General features: G+C 47.0%; 19 non-coding genes across 19 annotated transcripts; all 19 read right to left on the reverse strand.

The window, feature by feature from the left end:
• Window positions 1–251: 251 nt before the first annotated feature.
• Window positions 252–322, reverse strand: trnag-gcc (transfer RNA glycine (anticodon GCC)). The gene has a single exon. It is a non-coding gene; the product is annotated as a tRNA-Gly (tRNA).
• Window positions 323–1,128: 806 nt separating this feature from the next.
• Window positions 1,129–1,199, reverse strand: trnag-gcc (transfer RNA glycine (anticodon GCC)). The gene has a single exon. It is a non-coding gene; the product is annotated as a tRNA-Gly (tRNA).
• An 806-nt stretch (window positions 1,200–2,005) lies between these two features.
• On the reverse strand, window positions 2,006–2,076 carry trnag-gcc (transfer RNA glycine (anticodon GCC)). The gene has a single exon. It is a non-coding gene; the product is annotated as a tRNA-Gly (tRNA).
• Window positions 2,077–2,882: 806 nt separating this feature from the next.
• Window positions 2,883–2,953, reverse strand: trnag-gcc (transfer RNA glycine (anticodon GCC)). The gene has a single exon. It is a non-coding gene; the product is annotated as a tRNA-Gly (tRNA).
• Window positions 2,954–3,759: 806 nt separating this feature from the next.
• trnag-gcc (transfer RNA glycine (anticodon GCC)) lies at window positions 3,760–3,830 on the reverse strand. Its single transcript has one exon. It is a non-coding gene; the product is annotated as a tRNA-Gly (tRNA).
• Window positions 3,831–4,636: 806 nt separating this feature from the next.
• trnag-gcc (transfer RNA glycine (anticodon GCC)) lies at window positions 4,637–4,707 on the reverse strand. The gene has a single exon. It is a non-coding gene; the product is annotated as a tRNA-Gly (tRNA).
• Window positions 4,708–5,513: 806 nt separating this feature from the next.
• trnag-gcc (transfer RNA glycine (anticodon GCC)) lies at window positions 5,514–5,584 on the reverse strand. Its single transcript has one exon. It is a non-coding gene; the product is annotated as a tRNA-Gly (tRNA).
• Window positions 5,585–6,392: 808 nt separating this feature from the next.
• trnag-gcc (transfer RNA glycine (anticodon GCC)) lies at window positions 6,393–6,463 on the reverse strand. The gene has a single exon. It is a non-coding gene; the product is annotated as a tRNA-Gly (tRNA).
• Window positions 6,464–7,269: 806 nt separating this feature from the next.
• trnag-gcc (transfer RNA glycine (anticodon GCC)) lies at window positions 7,270–7,340 on the reverse strand. The gene has a single exon. It is a non-coding gene; the product is annotated as a tRNA-Gly (tRNA).
• Window positions 7,341–8,146: 806 nt separating this feature from the next.
• On the reverse strand, window positions 8,147–8,217 carry trnag-gcc (transfer RNA glycine (anticodon GCC)). The gene has a single exon. It is a non-coding gene; the product is annotated as a tRNA-Gly (tRNA).
• An 808-nt stretch (window positions 8,218–9,025) lies between these two features.
• trnag-gcc (transfer RNA glycine (anticodon GCC)) lies at window positions 9,026–9,096 on the reverse strand. Its single transcript has one exon. It is a non-coding gene; the product is annotated as a tRNA-Gly (tRNA).
• Window positions 9,097–10,779: 1,683 nt separating this feature from the next.
• Window positions 10,780–10,850, reverse strand: trnag-gcc (transfer RNA glycine (anticodon GCC)). Its single transcript has one exon. It is a non-coding gene; the product is annotated as a tRNA-Gly (tRNA).
• Window positions 10,851–11,656: 806 nt separating this feature from the next.
• On the reverse strand, window positions 11,657–11,727 carry trnag-gcc (transfer RNA glycine (anticodon GCC)). Its single transcript has one exon. It is a non-coding gene; the product is annotated as a tRNA-Gly (tRNA).
• A 3,439-nt stretch (window positions 11,728–15,166) lies between these two features.
• trnag-gcc (transfer RNA glycine (anticodon GCC)) lies at window positions 15,167–15,237 on the reverse strand. The gene has a single exon. It is a non-coding gene; the product is annotated as a tRNA-Gly (tRNA).
• Window positions 15,238–16,043: 806 nt separating this feature from the next.
• trnag-gcc (transfer RNA glycine (anticodon GCC)) lies at window positions 16,044–16,114 on the reverse strand. The gene has a single exon. It is a non-coding gene; the product is annotated as a tRNA-Gly (tRNA).
• Window positions 16,115–16,920: 806 nt separating this feature from the next.
• Window positions 16,921–16,991, reverse strand: trnag-gcc (transfer RNA glycine (anticodon GCC)). The gene has a single exon. It is a non-coding gene; the product is annotated as a tRNA-Gly (tRNA).
• Window positions 16,992–17,797: 806 nt separating this feature from the next.
• On the reverse strand, window positions 17,798–17,868 carry trnag-gcc (transfer RNA glycine (anticodon GCC)). Its single transcript has one exon. It is a non-coding gene; the product is annotated as a tRNA-Gly (tRNA).
• An 806-nt stretch (window positions 17,869–18,674) lies between these two features.
• Window positions 18,675–18,745, reverse strand: trnag-gcc (transfer RNA glycine (anticodon GCC)). Its single transcript has one exon. It is a non-coding gene; the product is annotated as a tRNA-Gly (tRNA).
• Window positions 18,746–19,551: 806 nt separating this feature from the next.
• Window positions 19,552–19,622, reverse strand: trnag-gcc (transfer RNA glycine (anticodon GCC)). Its single transcript has one exon. It is a non-coding gene; the product is annotated as a tRNA-Gly (tRNA).
• Window positions 19,623–19,676: the final 54 nt, after the last annotated feature.

Here is a 19,676-nt window from a genome sequence, read left to right on the forward strand (position 1 = left end):
ACAAGCATGGAAAAGCATTGTCTAGAGTGCTTCCACTAGTTCCCTGTAAAACACTGATAAGTTGCCCACTTCTAAAGTAGCAAGATACACTGCTTAGCTTTTGCTGGGAATAGAACCTGGGTCTCCTGCGCGGGAAACAACAACTCTGACATTCAACCACCAGTGAGTGAAGCTGCGCTGTGCTCGTGGCTCTGGGGACAGCTGCCGCTTATGAAGAACGACTAACATGGCCTTAAAAACACGACCTTTGCTGCATTGGCCGGGAATCGGACCCGGGTCTCCCGCGTGGCAGGCGAGAATTCTACCACTGAACCACCAATGCTCTATTTCTGCAAGAATTCTACGAATTTATGTGGAAAATGCATCTCTTCAACTGGGTAATATCGACCAATGCTAAAGCTGAACAACTGACAGACAAACTGATCAAGTTCCATGGGTATTTGATGAACTGATATGAGCAAAAGTGTCTCTGAGCAAAGGGGAGTGGGGGAGGTCAATATCAAAAGTGAGAGGCGTTAACTTCTGTGGCCACCAGCTCCCTTAAGAACCACAGGGCACCTCAGCCTCCTGGACTGCACCAGATTTGTCAGTTCTTGCTGGGAGTCATTACCCTGCTCTTCCAACAAGCCACTGTCCAACTGTGACCTTGTAGCGCTGTCTTGGGGATCTTACATTACTTACCTTGCAGTTTATTCCACTTTCATGCAGGTCAGCATTGACCCTGGACATTTTTCTTCTGGTGTTTTTTAGAGACAACAAACAGGTCAGTTTACTCTCATTGGTTTCTTTAAGCATGACCTTTCTTGCCTGCAGCCTTTTTATTGCCTTCAGGAGTTTTTCACAGGTGCATGAGCCATAATTGCTTGTACTTCGTTGAACAAGCATGGAAAAGCATTGTCTAGAGTGCTTCCACTAGTTCCCTGTAAAACACTGATAAGTTGCCCACTTCTAAAGTAGCAAGATACACTGCTTTGCTTCTGCTGGGAATTGAACCTGGGTCTCCTGCGCGGGAAACAACAACTCTGACATTCAGCCACCAGTGAGAGAAGCTGCGCTGTGTTCGTGGCTCTGGGGACAGCTGCCGCTTATGAGGAACGACTAACATGGCCTTAAAAACACGACCTCTGCTGCATTGGCCGGGAATCGGACCCGGGTCTCCCGCGTGGCAGGCGAGAATTCTACCACTGAACCACCAATGCTCTATTTCTGCAAGAATTCTACGAATTTATGTGGAAAATGCATCTCTTCAACTGGGTAATATCGACCAATGCTAAAGCTGAACAACTGACAGACAAACTGATCAAGTTCCATGGGTATTTGATGAACTGATATGAGCAAAAGTGTCTCTGAGCAAAGGGGAGTGGGGGAGGTCAATATCAAAAGTGAGAGGCGTTAACTTCTGTGGCCACCAGCTCCCTTAAGAACCACAGGGCACCTCAGCCTCCTGGACTGCACCAGATTTGTCAGTTCTTGCTGGGAGTCATTACCCTGCTCTTCCAACAAGCCACTGTCCAACTGTGACCTTGTAGCGCTGTCTTGGGGATCTTACATTACTTACCTTGCAGTTTATTCCACTTTCATGCAGGTCAGCATTGACCCTGGACATTTTTCTTCTGGTGTTTTTTAGAGACAACAAACAGGTCAGTTTACTCTCATTGGTTTCTTTAAGCATGACCTTTCTTGCCTGCAGCCTTTTTATTGCCTTCAGGAGTTTTTCACAGGTGCATGAGCCATAATTGCTTGTACTTCGTTGAACAAGCATGGAAAAGCATTGTCTAGAGTGCTTCCACTAGTTCCCTGTAAAACACTGATAAGTTGCCCACTTCTAAAGTAGCAAGATACACTGCTTTGCTTCTGCTGGGAATCGAACCTGGGTCTCCTGCGCGGGAAACAACAACTCTGACATTCAGCCACCAGTGAGAGAAGCTGCGCTGTGCTCGTGGCTCTGGGGACAGCTGCCGCTTATGAGGAACGACTAACATGGCCTTAAAAACACGACCTCTGCTGCATTGGCCGGGAATCGGACCCGGGTCTCCCGCGTGGCAGGCGAGAATTCTACCACTGAACCACCAATGCTCTATTTCTGCAAGAATTCTACGAATTTATGTGGAAAATGCATCTCTTCAACTGGGTAATATCGACCAATGCTAAAGCTGAACAACTGACAGACAAACTGATCAAGTTCCATGGGTATTTGATGAACTGATATGAGCAAAAGTGTCTCTGAGCAAAGGGGAGTGGGGGAGGTCAATATCAAAAGTGAGAGGCGTTAACTTCTGTGGCCACCAGCTCCCTTAAGAACCACAGGGCACCTCAGCCTCCTGGACTGCACCAGATTTGTCAGTTCTTGCTGGGAGTCATTACCCTGCTCTTCCAACAAGCCATTGTCCAACTGTGACCTTGTAGCGCTGTCTTGGGGATCTTACATTACTTACCTTGCAGTTTATTCCACTTTCATGCAGGTCAGCATTGACCCTGGACATTTTTCTTCTGGTGTTTTTTAGAGACAACAAACAGGTCAGTTTACTCTCATTGGTTTCTTTAAGCATGACCTTTCTTGCCTGCAGCCTTTTTATTGCCTTCAGGAGTTTTTCACAGGTGCATGAGCCATAATTGCTTGTACTTCGTTGAACAAGCATGGAAAAGCATTGTCTAGAGTGCTTCCACTAGTTCCCTGTAAAACACTGATAAGTTGCCCACTTCTAAAGTAGCAAGATACACTGCTTTGCTTCTGCTGGGAATTGAACCTGGGTCTCCTGCGCGGGAAACAACAACTCTGACATTCAGCCACCAGTGAGAGAAGCTGCGCTGTGTTCGTGGCTCTGGGGACAGCTGCCGCTTATGAGGAACGACTAACATGGCCTTAAAAACACGACCTCTGCTGCATTGGCCGGGAATCGGACCCGGGTCTCCCGCGTGGCAGGCGAGAATTCTACCACTGAACCACCAATGCTCTATTTCTGCAAGAATTCTACGAATTTATGTGGAAAATGCATCTCTTCAACTGGGTAATATCGACCAATGCTAAAGCTGAACAACTGACAGACAAACTGATCAAGTTCCATGGGTATTTGATGAACTGATATGAGCAAAAGTGTCTCTGAGCAAAGGGGAGTGGGGGAGGTCAATATCAAAAGTGAGAGGCGTTAACTTCTGTGGCCACCAGCTCCCTTAAGAACCACAGGGCACCTCAGCCTCCTGGACTGCACCAGATTTGTCAGTTCTTGCTGGGAGTCATTACCCTGCTCTTCCAACAAGCCACTGTCCAACTGTGACCTTGTAGCGCTGTCTTGGGGATCTTACATTACTTACCTTGCAGTTTATTCCACTTTCATGCAGGTCAGCATTGACCTTGGACATTTTTCTTCTGGTGTTTTTTAGAGACAACAATCAGGTCAGTTTACTCTCATTGGTTTCTTTAAGCATGACCTTTCTTGCCTGCAGCCTTTTTATTGCCTTCAGGAGTTTTTCACAGGTGCATGAGCCATAATTGCTTGTACTTCGTTGAACAAGCATGGAAAAGCATTGTCTAGAGTGCTTCCACTAGTTCCCTGTAAAACACTGATAAGTTGCCCACTTCTAAAGTAGCAAGATACACTGCTTTGCTTCTGCTGGGAATCGAACCTGGGTCTCCTGCGCGGGAAACAACAACTCTGACATTCAGCCACCAGTGAGAGAAGCTGCGCTGTGCTCGTGGCTCTGGGGACAGCTGCCGCTTATGAGGAACGACTAACATGGCCTTAAAAACACGACCTCTGCTGCATTGGCCGGGAATCGGACCCGGGTCTCCCGCGTGGCAGGCGAGAATTCTACCACTGAACCACCAATGCTCTATTTCTGCAAGAATTCTACGAATTTATGTGGAAAATGCATCTCTTCAACTGGGTAATATCGACCAATGCTAAAGCTGAACAACTGACAGACAAACTGATCAAGTTCCATGGGTATTTGATGAACTGATATGAGCAAAAGTGTCTCTGAGCAAAGGGGAGTGGGGGAGGTCAATATCAAAAGTGAGAGGCGTTAACTTCTGTGGCCACCAGCTCCCTTAAGAACCACAGGGCACCTCAGCCTCCTGGACTGCACCAGATTTGTCAGTTCTTGCTGGGAGTCATTACCCTGCTCTTCCAACAAGCCACTGTCCAACTGTGACCTTGTAGCGCTGTCTTGGGGATCTTACATTACTTACCTTGCAGTTTATTCCACTTTCATGCAGGTCAGCATTGACCCTGGACATTTTTCTTCTGGTGTTTTTTAGAGACAACAAACAGGTCAGTTTACTCTCATTGGTTTCTTTAAGCATGACCTTTCTTGCCTGCAGCCTTTTTATTGCCTTCAGGAGTTTTTCACAGGTGCATGAGCCATAATTGCTTGTACTTCGTTGAACAAGCATGGAAAAGCATTGTCTAGAGTGCTTCCACTAGTTCCCTGTAAAACACTGATAAGTTGCCCACTTCTAAAGTAGCAAGATACACTGCTTTGCTTCTGCTGGGAATTGAACCTGGCTCTCCTGCGCGGGAAACAACAACTCTGACATTCAGCCACCAGTGAGAGAAGCTGCGCTGTGTTCGTGGCTCTGGGGACAGCTGCCGCTTATGAGGAACGACTAACATGGCCTTAAAAACACGACCTCTGCTGCATTGGCCGGGAATCGGACCCGGGTCTCCCGCGTGGCAGGCGAGAATTCTACCACTGAACCACCAATGCTCTATTTCTGCAAGAATTCTACGAATTTATGTCGAAAATGCATCTCTTCAACTGGGTAATATCGACCAATGCTAAAGCTGAACAACTGACAGACAAACTGATCAAGTTCCATGGGTATTTGATGAACTGATATGAGCAAAAGTGTCTCTGAGCAAAGGGGAGTGGGGGAGGTCAATATCAAAAGTGAGAGGCGTTAACTTCTGTGGCCACCAGCTCCCTTAAGAACCACAGGGCACCTCAGCCTCCTGGACTGCACCAGATTTGTCAGTTCTTGCTGGGAGTCATTACCCTGCTCTTCCAACAAGCCACTGTCCAACTGTGACCTTGTAGCGCTGTCTTGGGGATCTTACATTACTTACCTTGCAGTTTATTCCACTTTCATGCAGGTCAGCATTGACCCTGGACATTTTTCTTCTGGTGTTTTTTAGAGACAACAAACAGGTCAGTTTACTCTCATTGGTTTCTTTAAGCATGACCTTTCTTGCCTGCAGCCTTTTTATTGCCTTCAGGAGTTTTTCACAGGTGCATGAGCCATAATTGCTTGTACTTCGTTGAACAAGCATGGAAAAGCATTGTCTAGAGTGCTTCCACTAGTTCCCTGTAAAACACTGATAAGTTGCCCACTTCTAAAGTAGCAAGATACACTGCTTTGCTTCTGCTGGGAATCGAACCTGGGTCTCCTGCGCGGGAAACAACAACTCTGACATTCAGCCACCAGTGAGAGAAGCTGCGCTGTGCTCGTGGCTCTGGGGACAGCTGCCGCTTATGAGGAACGACTAACATGGCCTTAAAAACACGACCTCTGCTGCATTGGCCGGGAATCGGACCCGGGTCTCCCGCGTGGCAGGCGAGAATTCTACCACTGAACCACCAATGCTCTATTTCTGCATGAATTCTACGAATTTATGTGGAAAATGCATCTCTTCAACTGGGTAATATCGACCAATGCTAAAGCTGAACAACTGACAGACAAACTGATCAAGTTCCATGGGTATTTGATGAACTGATATGAGCAAAAGTGTCTCTGAGCAAAGGGGAGTGGGGGAGGTCAATATCAAAAGTGAGAGGCGTTAACTTCTGTGGCCACCAGCTCCCTTAAGAACCACAGGGCACCTCAGCCTCCTGGACTGCACCAGATTTGTCAGTTCTTGCTGGGAGTCATTACCCTGCTCTTCCAACAAGACACTGTCCAACTGTGACCTTGTAGCGCTGTCTTGGGGATCTTACATTACTTACCTTGCAGTTTATTCCACTTTCATGCAGATCAGCATTGACCCCCTGGACATTTTTCTTCTGGTGTTTTTTAGAGACAACAAACAGGTCAGTTTACTCTCATTGGTTTCTTTAAGCCTGACCTTTCTTGCCTGCAGCCTTTTTATTGCCTTCAGGAGTTTTTCACAGGTGCATGAGCCATAATTGCTTGTACTTCGTTGAACAAGCATGGAAAAGCATTGTCTAGAGTGCTTCCACTAGTTCCCTGTAAAACACTGATAAGTTGCCCACTTCTAAAGTAGCAAGATACACTGCTTAGCTTTTGCTGGGAATAGAACCTGGGTCTCCTGCGCGGGAAACAACAACTCTGACATTCAACCACCAGTGAGTGAAGCTGCGCTGTGCTCGTGGCTCTGGGGACAGCTGCCGCTTATGAAGAACGACTAACATGGCCTTAAAAACACGACCTTTGCTGCATTGGCCGGGAATCGGACCCGGGTCTCCCGCGTGGCAGGCGAGAATTCTACCACTGAACCACCAATGCTCTATTTCTGCAAGAATTCTACGAATTTATGTGGAAAATGCATCTCTTCAACTGGGTAATATCGACCAATGCTAAAGCTGAACAACTGACAGACAAACTGATCAAGTTCCATGGGTATTTGATGAACTGATATGAGCAAAAGTGTCTCTGAGCAAAGGGGAGTGGGGGAGGTCAATATCAAAAGTGAGAGGCGTTAACTTCTGTGGCCACCAGCTCCCTTAAGAACCACAGGGCACCTCAGCCTCCTGGACTGCACCAGATTTGTCAGTTCTTGCTGGGAGTCATTACCCTGCTCTTCCAACAAGCCACTGTCCAACTGTGACCTTGTAGCGCTGTCTTGGGGATCTTACATTACTTACCTTGCAGTTTATTCCACTTTCATGCAGGTCAGCATTGACCCTGGACATTTTTCTTCTGGTGTTTTTTAGAGACAACAAACAGGTCAGTTTACTCTCATTGGTTTCTTTAAGCATGACCTTTCTTGCCTGCAGCCTTTTTATTGCCTTCAGGAGTTTTTCACAGGTGCATGAGCCATAATTGCTTGTACTTCGTTGAACAAGCATGGAAAAGCATTGTCTAGAGTGCTTCCACTAGTTCCCTGTAAAACACTGATAAGTTGCCCACTTCTAAAGTAGCAAGATACACTGCTTTGCTTCTGCTGGGAATTGAACCTGGGTCTCCTGCGCGGGAAACAACAACTCTGACATTCAGCCACCAGTGAGAGAAGCTGCGCTGTGTTCGTGGCTCTGGGGACAGCTGCCGCTTATGAGGAACGACTAACATGGCCTTAAAAACACGACCTCTGCTGCATTGGCCGGGAATCGGACCCGGGTCTCCCGCGTGGCAGGCGAGAATTCTACCACTGAACCACCAATGCTCTATTTCTGCGAGAATTCTACGAATTTATGTGGAAAATGCATCTCTTCAACTGGGTAATATCGACCAATGCTAAAGCTGAACAACTGACAGACAAACTGATCAAGTTCCATGGGTATTTGATGAACTGATATGAGCAAAAGTGTCTCTGAGCAAAGGGGAGTGGGGGAGGTCAATATCAAAAGTGAGAGGCGTTAACTTCTGTGGCCACCAGCTCCCTTAAGAACCACAGGGCACCTCAGCCTCCTGGACTGCACCAGATTTGTCAGTTCTTGCTGGGAGTCATTACCCTGCTCTTCCAACAAGCCACTGTCCAACTGTGACCTTGTAGCGCTGTCTTGGGGATCTTACATTACTTACCTTGCAGTTTATTCCACTTTCATGCAGGTCAGCATTGACCCTGGACATTTTTCTTCTGGTGTTTTTTAGAGACAACAAACAGGTCAGTTTACTCTCATTGGTTTCTTTAAGCATGACCTTTCTTGCCTGCAGCCTTTTTATTGCCTTCAGGAGTTTTTCACAGGTGCATGAGCCATAATTGCTTGTACTTCGTTGAACAAGCATGGAAAAGCATTGTCTAGAGTGCTTCCACTAGTTCCCTGTAAAACACTGATAAGTTGCCCACTTCTGAAGTAGCAAGATACACTGCTTTGCTTCTGCTGGGAATCGAACCTGGGTCTCCTGCGCGGGAAACAACAACTCTGACATTCAGCCACCAGTGAGAGAAGCTGCGCTGTGCTCGTGGCTCTGGGGACAGCTGCCGCTTATGAGGAACGACTAACATGGCCTTAAAAACACGACCTCTGCTGCATTGGCCGGGAATCGGACCCGGGTCTCCCGCGTGGCAGGCGAGAATTCTACCACTGAACCACCAATGCTCTATTTCTGCATGAATTCTACGAATTTATGTGGAAAATGCATCTCTTCAACTGGGTAATATCGACCAATGCTAAAGCTGAACAACTGACAGACAAACTGATCAAGTTCCATGGGTATTTGATGAACTGATATGAGCAAAAGTGTCTCTGAGCAAAGGGGAGTGGGGGAGGTCAATATCAAAAGTGAGAGGCGTTAACTTCTGTGGCCACCAGCTCCCTTAAGAACCACAGGGCACCTCAGCCTCCTGGACTGCACCAGATTTGTCAGTTCTTGCTGGGAGTCATTACCCTGCTCTTCCAACAAGACACTGTCCAACTGTGACCTTGTAGCGCTGTCTTGGGGATCTTACATTACTTACCTTGCAGTTTATTCCACTTTCATGCAGATCAGCATTGACCCCCTGGACATTTTTCTTCTGGTGTTTTTTAGAGACAACAAACAGCTCAGTTTACTCTCATTGGTTTCTTTAAGCCTGACCTTTCTTGCCTGCAGCCTTTTTATTGCCTTCAGGAGTTTTTCACAGGTGCATGAGCCATAATTGCTTGTACTTCGTTGAACAAGCATGGAAAAGCATTGTCTAGAGTGCTTCCACTAGTTCCCTGTAAAACACTGATAAGTTGCCCACTTCTAAAGTAGCAAGATACACTGCTTAGCTTTTGCTGGGAATAGAACCTGGGTCTCCTGCGCGGGAAACAACAACTCTGACATTCAACCACCAGTGAGTGAAGCTGCGCTGTGCTCGTGGCTCTGGGGACAGCTGCCGCTTATGAAGAACGACTAACATGGCCTTAAAAACACGACCTCTGCTGCATTGGCCGGGAATCGGACCCGGGTCTCCCGCGTGGCAGGCGAGAATTCTACCACTGAACCACCAATGCTCTATTTCTGCAAGAATTCTACGAATTTATGTGGAAAATGCATCTCTTCAACTGGGTAATATCGACCAATGCTAAAGCTGAACAACTGACAGACAAACTGATCAAGTTCCATGGGTATTTGATGAACTGATATGAGCAAAAGTGTCTCTGAGCAAAGGGGAGTGGGGGAGGTCAATATCAAAAGTGAGAGGCGTTAACTTCTGTGGCCACCAGCTCCCTTAAGAACCACAGGGCACCCCAGCCTCCTGGACTGCACCAGATTTGTCAGTTCTTGCTGGGAGTCATTACCCTGCTCTTCCAACAAGCCACTGTCCAACTGTGACCTTGTAGCGCTGTCTTGGGGATCTTACATTACTTACCTTGCAGTTTATTCCACTTTCATGCAGGTCAGCATTGACCCTGGACATTTTTCTTCTGGTGTTTTTTAGAGACAACAAACAGGTCAGTTTACTCTCATTGGTTTCTTTAAGCATGACCTTTCTTGCCTGCAGCCTTTTTATTGCCTTCAGGAGTTTTTCACAGGTGCATGAGCCATAATTGCTTGTACTTCGTTGAACAAGCATGGAAAAGCATTGTCTAGAGTGCTTCCACTAGTTCCCTGTAAAACACTGATAAGTTGCCCACTTCTAAAGTAGCAAGATACACTGCTTTGCTTCTGCTGGGAATTGAACCTGGGTCTCCTGCGCGGGAAACAACAACTCTGACATTCAGCCACCAGTGAGAGAAGCTGCGCTGTGTTCGTGGCTCTGGGGACAGCTGCCGCTTATGAGGAACGACTAACATGGCCTTAAAAACACGACCTCTGCTGCATTGGCCAGGAATCGGACCCGGGTCTCCCGCGTGGCAGGCGAGAATTCTACCACTGAACCACCAATGCTCTATTTCTGCAAGAATTCTACGAATTTATGTCGAAAATGCATCTCTTCAACTGGGTAATATCGACCAATGCTAAAGCTGAACAACTGACAGACAAACTGATCAAGTTCCATGGGTATTTGATGAACTGATATGAGCAAAAGTGTCTCTGAGCAAAGGGGAGTGGGGGAGGTCAATATCAAAAGTGAGAGGCGTTAACTTCTGTGGCCACCAGCTCCCTTAAGAACCACAGGGCACCTCAGCCTCCTGGACTGCACCAGATTTGTCAGTTCTTGCTGGGAGTCATTACCCTGCTCTTCCAACAAGCCACTGTCCAACTGTGACCTTGTAGCGCTGTCTTGGGGATCTTACATTACTTACCTTGCAGTTTATTCCACTTTCATGCAGGTCAGCATTGACCCTGTACATTTTTCTTCTGGTGTTTTTTAGAGACAACAAACAGGTCAGTTTACTCTCATTGGTTTCTTTAAGCATGACCTTTCTTGCCTGCAGCCTTTTTATTGCCTTCAGGAGTTTTTCACAGGTGCATGAGCCATAATTGCTTGTACTTCGTTGAACAAGCATGGAAAAGCATTGTCTAGAGTGCTTCCACTAGTTCCCTGTAAAACACTGATAAGTTGCCCACTTCTAAAGTAGCAAGATACACTGCTTTGCTTCTGCTGGGAATCGAACCTGGGTCTCCTGCGCGGGAAACAACAACTCTGACATTCAGCCACCAGTGAGAGAAGCTGCGCTGTGTTCGTGGCTCTGGGGACAGCTGCCGCTTATGAGGAACGACTAACATGGCCTTAAAAACACGACCTCTGCTGCATTGGCCGGGAATCGGACCCGGGTCTCCCGCGTGGCAGGCGAGAATTCTACCACTGAACCACCAATGCTCTATTTCTGCAAGAATTCTACGAATTTATGTGGAAAATGCATCTCTTCAACTGGGTAATATCGACCAATGCTAAAGCTGAACAACTGACAGACAAACTGATCAAGTTCCATGGGTATTTGATGAACTGATATGAGCAAAAGTGTCTCTGAGCAAAGGGGAGTGGGGGAGGTCAATATCAAAAGTGAGAGGCGTTAACTTCTGTGGCCACCAGCTCCCTTAAGAACCACAGGGCACCTCAGCCTCCTGGACTGCACCAGATTTGTCAGTTCTTGCTGGGAGTCATTACCCTGCTCTTCCAACAAGCCACTGTCCAACTGTGACCTTGTAGCGCTGTCTTGGGGATCTTACATTACTTACCTTGCAGTTTATTCCACTTTCATGCAGGTCAGCATTGACCCTGGACATTTTTCTTCTGGTGTTTTTTAGAGACAACAAACAGGTCAGTTTACTCTCATTGGTTTCTTTAAGCATGACCTTTCTTGCCTGCAGCCTTTTTATTGCCTTCAGGAGTTTTTCACAGGTGCATGAGCCATAATTGCTTGTACTTCGTTGAACAAGCATGGAAAAGCATTGTCTAGAGTGCTTCCACTAGTTCCCTGTAAAACACTGATAAGTTGCCCACTTCTAAAGTAGCAAGATACACTGCTTAGCTTTTGCTGGGAATAGAACCTGGGTCTCCTGCGCGGGAAACAACAACTCTGACATTCAACCACCAGTGAGTGAAGCTGCGCTGTGCTCGTGGCTCTGGGGACAGCTGCCGCTTATGAAGAACGACTAACATGGCCTTAAAAACACGACCTCTGCTGCATTGGCCGGGAATCGGACCCGGGTCTCCCGCGTGGCAGGCGAGAATTCTACCACTGAACCACCAATGCTCTATTTCTGCAAGAATTCTACAAATTTATGTGGAAAATGCATCTCTTCAACTGGGTAATATCGACCAATGCTAAAGCTGAACAACTGACAGACAAACTGATCAAGTTCCATGGGTATTTGATGAACTGATATGAGCAAAAGTGTCTCTGAGCAAAGGGGAGTGGGGGAGGTCAATATCAAAAGTGAGAGGCGTTAACTTCTGTGGCCACCAGCTCCCTTAAGAACCACAGGGCACCTCAGCCTCCTGGACTGCACCAGATTTGTCAGTTCTTGCTGGGAGTCATTACCCTGCTCTTCCAACAAGCCACTGTCCAACTGTGACCTTGTAGCGCTGTCTTGGGGATCTTACATTACTTACCTTGCAGTTTATTCCACTTTCATGCAGGTCAGCATTGACCCTGGACATTTTTCTTCTGGTGTTTTTTAGAGACAACAAACAGGTCAGTTTACTCTCATTGGTTTCTTTAAGCATGACCTTTCTTGCCTGCAGCCTTTTTATTGCCTTCAGGAGTTTTTCACAGGTGCATGAGCCATAATTGCTTGTACTTCGTTGAACAAGCATGGAAAAGCATTGTCTAGAGTGCTTCCACTAGTTCCCTGTAAAACACTGATAAGTTGCCCACTTCTAAAGTAGCAAGATACACTGCTTTGCTTCTGCTGGGAATTGAACCTGGGTCTCCTGCGCGGGAAACAACAACTCTGACATTCAGCCACCAGTGAGAGAAGCTGCGCAGTGTTCGTGGCTCTGGGGACAGCTGCCGCTTATGAGGAACGACTAACATGGCCTTAAAAACACGACCTCTGCTGCATTGGCCAGGAATCGGACCCGGGTCTCCCGCGTGGCAGGCGAGAATTCTACCACTGAACCACCAATGCTCTATTTCTGCAAGAATTCTACGAATTTATGTGGAAAATGCATCTCTTCAACTGGGTAATATCGACCAATGCTAAAGCTGAACAACTGACAGACAAACTGATCAAGTTCCATGGGTATTTGATGAACTGATATGAGCAAAAGTGTCTCTGAGCAAAGGGGAGTGGGGGAGGTCAATATCAAAAGTGAGAGGCGTTAACTTCTGTGGCCACCAGCTCCCTTAAGAACCACAGGGCACCTCAGCCTCCTGGACTGCACCAGATTTGTCAGTTCTTGCTGGGAGTCATTACCCTGCTCTTCCAACAAGCCACTGTCCAACTGTGACCTTGTAGCGCTGTCTTGGGGATCTTACATTACTTACCTTGCAGTTTATTCCACTTTCATGCAGGTCAGCATTGACCCTGGACATTTTTCTTCTGGTGTTTTTTAGAGACAACAAACAGGTCAGTTTACTCTCATTGGTTTCTTTAAGCCTGACCTTTCTTGCCTGCAGCCTTTTTATTGCCTTCAGGAGTTTTTCACAGGTGCATGAGCCATAATTGCTTGTACTTCGTTGAACAAGCATGGAAAAGCATTGTCTAGAGTGCTTCCACTAGTTCCCTGTAAAACACTGATAAGTTGCCCACTTCTAAAGTAGCAAGATACACTGCTTAGCTTTTGCTGGGAATAGAACCTGGGTCTCCTGCGCGGGAAACAACAACTCTGACATTCAACCACCAGTGAGTGAAGCTGCGCTGTGCTCGTGGCTCTGGGGACAGCTGCCGCTTATGAAGAACGACTAACATGGCCTTAAAAACACGACCTTTGCTGCATTGGCCGGGAATCGGACCTGGGTCTCCCGCGTGGCAGGCGAGAATTCTACCACTGAACCACCAATGCTCTATTTCTGCAAGAATTCTACGAATTTATGTGGAAAATGCATCTCTTCAACTGGGTAATATCGACCAATGCTAAAGCTGAACAACTGACAGACAAACTGATCAAGTTCCATGGGTATTTGATGAACTGATATGAGCAAAAGTGTCTCTGAGCAAAGGGGAGTGGGGGAGGTCAATATCAAAAGTGAGAGGCGTTAACTTCTGTGGCCACCAGCTCCCTTAAGAACCACAGGGCACCTCAGCCTCCTGGACTGCACCAGATTTGTCAGTTCTTGCTGGGAGTCATTACCCTGCTCTTCCAACAAGACACTGTCCAACTGTGACCTTGTAGCGCTGTCTTGGGGATCTTACATTACTTACCTTGCAGTTTATTCCACTTTCATGCAGATGAGCATTGACCCCCTGGACATTTTTCTTCTGGTGTTTTTTAGAGACAACAAACAGGTCAGTTTACTCTCATTGGTTTCTTTAAGCCTGACCTTTCTTGCCTGCAGCCTTTTTATTGCCTTCAGGAGTTTTTCACAGGTGCATGAGCCATAATTGCTTGTACTTCGTTGAACAAGCATGGAAAAGCATTGTCTAGAGTGCTTCCACTAGTTCCCTGTAAAACACTGATAAGTTGCCCACTTCTAAAGTAGCAAGATACACTGCTTAGCTTTTGCTGGGAATAGAACCTGGGTCTCCTGCGCGGGAAACAACAACTCTGACATTCAACCACCAGTGAGTGAAGCTGCGCTGTGCTCGTGGCTCTGGGGACAGCTGCCGCTTATGAAGAACGACTAACATGGCCTTAAAAACACGACCTTTGCTGCATTGGCCGGGAATCGGACCTGGGTCTCCCGCGTGGCAGGCGAGAATTCTACCACTGAACCACCAATGCTCTATTTCTGCAAGAATTCTACGAATTTATGTGGAAAATGCATCTCTTCAACTGGGTAATATCGACCAATGCTAAAGCTGAACAACTGACAGACAAACTGATCAAGTTCCATGGGTATTTGATGAACTGATATGAGCAAAAGTGTCTCTGAGCAAAGGGGAGTGGGGGAGGTCAATATCAAAAGTGAGAGGCGTTAACTTCTGTGGCCACCAGCTCCCTTAAGAACCACAGGGCACCTCAGCCTCCTGGACTGCACCAGATTTGTCAGTTCTTGCTGGGAGTCATTACCCTGCTCTTCCAACAAGCCACTGTCCAACTGTGACCTTGTAGCGCTGTCTTGGGGATCTTACATTACTTACCTTGCAGTTTATTCCACTTTCATGCAGGTCAGCATTGACCCTGGACATTTTTCTTCTGGTGTTTTTTAGAGACAACAAACAGGTCAGTTTACTCTCATTGGTTTCTTTAAGCATGACCTTTCTTGCCTGCAGCCTTTTTATTGCCTTCAGGAGTTTTTCACAGGTGCATGAGCCATAATTGCTTGTACTTCGTTGAACAAGCATGGAAAAGCATTGTCTAGAGTGCTTCCACTAGTTCCCTGTAAAACACTGATAAGTTGCCCACTTCTAAAGTAGCAAGATACACTGCTTTGCTTCTGCTGGGAATTGAACCTGGGTCTCCTGCGCGGGAAACAACAACTCTGACATTCAGCCACCAGTGAGAGAAGCTGCGCTGTGTTCGTGGCTCTGGGGACAGCTGCCGCTTATGAGGAACGACTAACATGGCCTTAAAAACACGACCTCTGCTGCATTGGCCGGGAATCGGACCCGGGTCTCCCGCGTGGCAGGCGAGAATTCTACCACTGAACCACCAATGCTCTATTTCTGCAAGAATTCTACGAATTTATGTGGAAAATGCATCTCTTCAACTGGGTAATATCGACCAATGCTAAAGCTGAACAACTGACAGACAAACTGATCAAGTTCCATGGGTATTTGATGAACTGATATGAGCAAAAGTGTCTCTGAGCAAAGGGGAGTGGGGGAGGTCAATATCAAAAGTGAGAGGCGTTAACTTCTGTGGCCACCAGCTCCCTTAAGAACCACAGGGCACCTCAGCCTCCTGGACTGCACCAGATTTGTCAGTTCTTGCTGGGAGTCATTACCCTGCTCTTCCAACAAGCCACTGTCCAACTGTGACCTTGTAGCGCTGTCTTGGGGATCTTACATTACTTACCTTGCAGTTTATTCCACTTTCATGCAGGTCAGCATTGACCCTGGACATTTTTCTTCTGGTGTTTTTTAGAGACAACAAACAGGTCAGTTTACTCTCATTGGTTTCTTTAAGCATGACCTTTCTTGCCTGCAGCCTTTTTATTGCCTTCAGGAGTTTTTCACAGGTGCATGAGCCATAATTGCTTGTACTTCGTTGAACAAGCATGGAAAAGCATTGTCTAGAGTGCTTCCACTAGTTCCCTGTAAAACACTGATAAGTTGCCCACTTCTAAAGTAGCAAGATACACTGCATTGCTTCTGCTGGGAATTGAACCTGGGTCTCCTGCGCGGGAAACAACAACTCTGACATTCAGCCACCAGTGAGAGAAGCTGCGCTGTGTTCGTGGCTCTGGGGACAGCTGCCGCTTATGAGGAACGACTAACATGGCCTTAAAAACACGACCTCTGCTGCATTGGCCGGGAATCGGACCCGGGTCTCCCGCGTGGCAGGCGAGAATTCTACCACTGAACCACCAATGCTCTATTTCTGCAAGAATTCTACGAATTTATGTCTAAAATGCATCTCTTCAACTGGGTAATATCGACCAATGCTAAAGCTGAACAACTGACAGACAAACTGATCAAGTTCCATGGGTATTTGATGAACTGATATGAGCAAAAGTGTCTCTGAGCAAAGGGGAGTGGGGGAGGTCAATATCAAAAGTGAGAGGCGTTAACTTCTGTGGCCACCAGCTCCCTTAAGAACCACAGGGCACCTCAGCCTCCTGGACTGCACCAGATTTGTCAGTTCTTGCTGGGAGTCATTACCCTGCTCTTCCAACAAGCCACTGTCCAACTGTGACCTTGTAGCGCTGTCTTGGGGATCTTACATTACTTACCTTGCAGTTTATTCCACTTTCATGCAGGTCAGCATTGACCCTGGACATTTTTCTTCTGGTGTTTTTTAGAGACAACAAACAGGTCAGTTTACTCTCATTGGTTTCTTTAAGCATGACCTTTCTTGCCTGCAGCCTTTTTATTGCCTTCAGGAGTTTTTCACAGGTGCATGAGCCATAATTGCTTGTACTTCGTTGAACAAGCATGGAAAAGCATTGTCTAGAGTGCTTCCACTAGTTCCCTGTAAAACACTGATAAGTTGCCCACTTCTAAAGTAGCAAGATACACTGCTTTGCTTCTGCTGGGAATCGAACCTGGGTCTCCTGCGCGGGAAACAACAACTCTGACATTCAGCCACCAGTGAGAGAAGCTGCGCTGTGCTCGTGGCTCTGGGGACAGCTGCCGCTTATGAGGAACGACTAACATGGCCTTAAAAACACGACCTCTGCTGCATTGGCCGGGAATCGGACCCGGGTCTCCCGCGTGGCAGGCGAGAATTCTACCACTGAACCACCAATGCTCTATTTCTGCAAGAATTCTACGAATTTATGTCGAAAATGCATCTCTTCAACTGGGTAATATCGACCAATGCTAAAGCTGAACAACTGACAGACAAACTGATCAAGTTCCATGGGTATTTGATGAACTGATATGAGCAAAAGTGTCTCTGAGCAAAGGGGAGTGGGGGAGGTCAATATCAAAAGTGAGAGGCGTTAACTTCTGTGGCCACCAGCTCCCTTAAGAACCACAGGGCACCTCAGCCTCCTGGACTGCACCAGATTTGTCAGTTCTTGCTGGGAGTCATTACCCTGCTCTTCCAACAAGCCACTGTCCAACTGTGACCTTGTACCGCTGTCTTGGGGATCTTACATTACTTACCTTGCAGTTTATTCCACTTTCATGCAGGTCAGCATTGACCCTGGACATTTTTCTTCTGGTGTTTTTTAGAGACAACAAACAGGTCAGTTTACTCTCATTGGTTTCTTTAAGCATGACCTTTCTTGCCTGCAGCCTTTTTATTGCCTTCAGGAGTTTTTCACAGGTGCATGAGCCATAATTGCTTGTACTTCGTTGAACAAGCATGGAAAAGCATTGTCTAGAGTGCTTCCACTAGTTCCCTGTAAAACACTGATAAGTTGCCCACTTCTAAAGTAGCAAGATACACTGCTTTGCTTCTGCTGGGAATTGAACCTGGGTCTCCTGCGCGGGAAACAACAACTCTGACATTCAGCCACCAGTGAGAGAAGCTGCGCTGTGTTCGTGGCTCTGGGGACAGCTGCCGCTTATGAGGAACGACTAACATGGCCTTAAAAACACGACCTCTGCTGCATTGGCCGGGAATCGGACCCGGGTCTCCCGCGTGGCAGGCGAGAATTCTACCACTGAACCACCAATGCTCTATTTCTGCAAGAATTCTACGAATTTATGTCGAAAATGCATCTCTTCAACTGGGTAATATCGACCAATGCTAAAGCTGAACAACTGACAGACAAACTGATCAAGTTCCATGGGTATTTGATGAACTGATATGAGCAAAAGTGTCTCTGAGCAAAGGGGAGTGGGGGAGGTCAATATCAAAAGTGAGAGGCGTTAACTTCTGTGGCCACCAGCTCCCTTAAGAACCACAGGGCACCTCAGCCTCCTGGACTGCACCAGATTTGTCAGTTCTTGCTGGGAGTCATTACCCTGCTCTTCCAACAAGCCACTGTCCAACTGTGACCTTGTAGCGCTGTCTTGGGGATCTTACATTACTTACCTTGCAGTTTATTCCACTTTCATGCAGGTCAGCATTGACCCTGGACATTTTTCTTCTGGTGTTTTTTAGAGACAACAAACAGGTCAGTTTACTCTCATTGGTTTCTTTAAGCATGACCTTTCTTGCCTGCAGCCTTTTTATTGCCTTCAGGAGTTTTTCACAGGTGCATGAGCCATAATTGCTTGTACTTCGTTGAACAAGCATGGAAAAGCATTGTCTAGAGTGCTTCCACTAGTTCCCTGTAAAACACTGATAAGTTGCCCACTTCTAAAGTAGCAAGATACACTGCTTTGCTTCTGCTGGGAATCGAACCTGGGTCTCCTGCGCGGGAAACAACAACTCTGACATTCAGCCACCAGTGAGAGAAGCTGCGCTGTGCTCGTGGCTCTGGGGACAGCTGCCGCTTATGAGGAACGACTAACATGGCCTTAAAAACACGACCTCTGCTGCATTGGCCGGGAATCGGACCCGGGTCTCCCGCGTGGCAGGCGAGAATTCTACCACTGAACCACCAATGCTCTATTTCTGCAAGAATTCTACGAATTTATGTCGAAAATGCATCTCTTCAACTGGGTAATATCGACCAATGCTAAAGCTGAACAACTGACAGACAAACTGATCAAGTTCCATGGGTATTTGATGAACTGATATGAGCAAAAGTGTCTCTGAGCAAAGGGGAGTGGGGGAGGTCAATATCAAAAGTGAGAGGCGTTAACTTCTGTGGCCACCAGCTCCCTTAAGAACCACAGGGCACCTCAGCCTCCTGGACTGCACCAGATTTGTCAGTTCTTGCTGGGAGTCATTACCCTGCTCTTCCAACAAGCCACTGTCCAACTGTGACCTTGTACCGCTGTCTTGGGGATCTTACATTACTTACCTTGCAGTTTATTCCACTTTCATGCAGGTCAGCATTGACCCTGGACATTTTTCTTCTGGTGTTTTTTAGAGACAACAAACAGGTCAGTTTACTCTCATTGGTTTCTTTAAGCATGACCTTTCTTGCCTGCAGCCTTTTTATTGCCTTCAGGAGTTTTTCACAGGTGCATGAGCCATAATTGCTTGTACTTCGTTGAACAAGCATGGAAAAGCATTGTCTAGAGTGCTTCCACTAGTTCCCTGTAAAACACTGATAAGTTGCCCACTTCTAAAGTAGCAAGATACACTGCTTTGCTTCTGCTGGGAATTGAACCTGGGTCTCCTGCGCGGGAAACAACAACTCTGACATTCAGCCACCAGTGAGAGAAGCTGCGCTGTGTTCGTGGCTCTGGGGACAGCTGCCGCTTATGAGGAACGACTAACATGGCCTTAAAAACACGACCTCTGCTGCATTGGCCGGGAATCGGACCCGGGTCTCCCGCGTGGCAGGCGAGAATTCTACCACTGAACCACCAATGCTCTATTTCTGCAAGAATTCTACGAATTTATGTCGAAAATGCATCTCTTCAACTG

Source organism: Carassius gibelio, chromosome B19, assembly GCF_023724105.1.
Source record: "Carassius gibelio isolate Cgi1373 ecotype wild population from Czech Republic chromosome B19, carGib1.2-hapl.c, whole genome shotgun sequence".
Taxonomy (NCBI): domain Eukaryota; kingdom Metazoa; phylum Chordata; class Actinopteri; order Cypriniformes; family Cyprinidae; genus Carassius; species Carassius gibelio.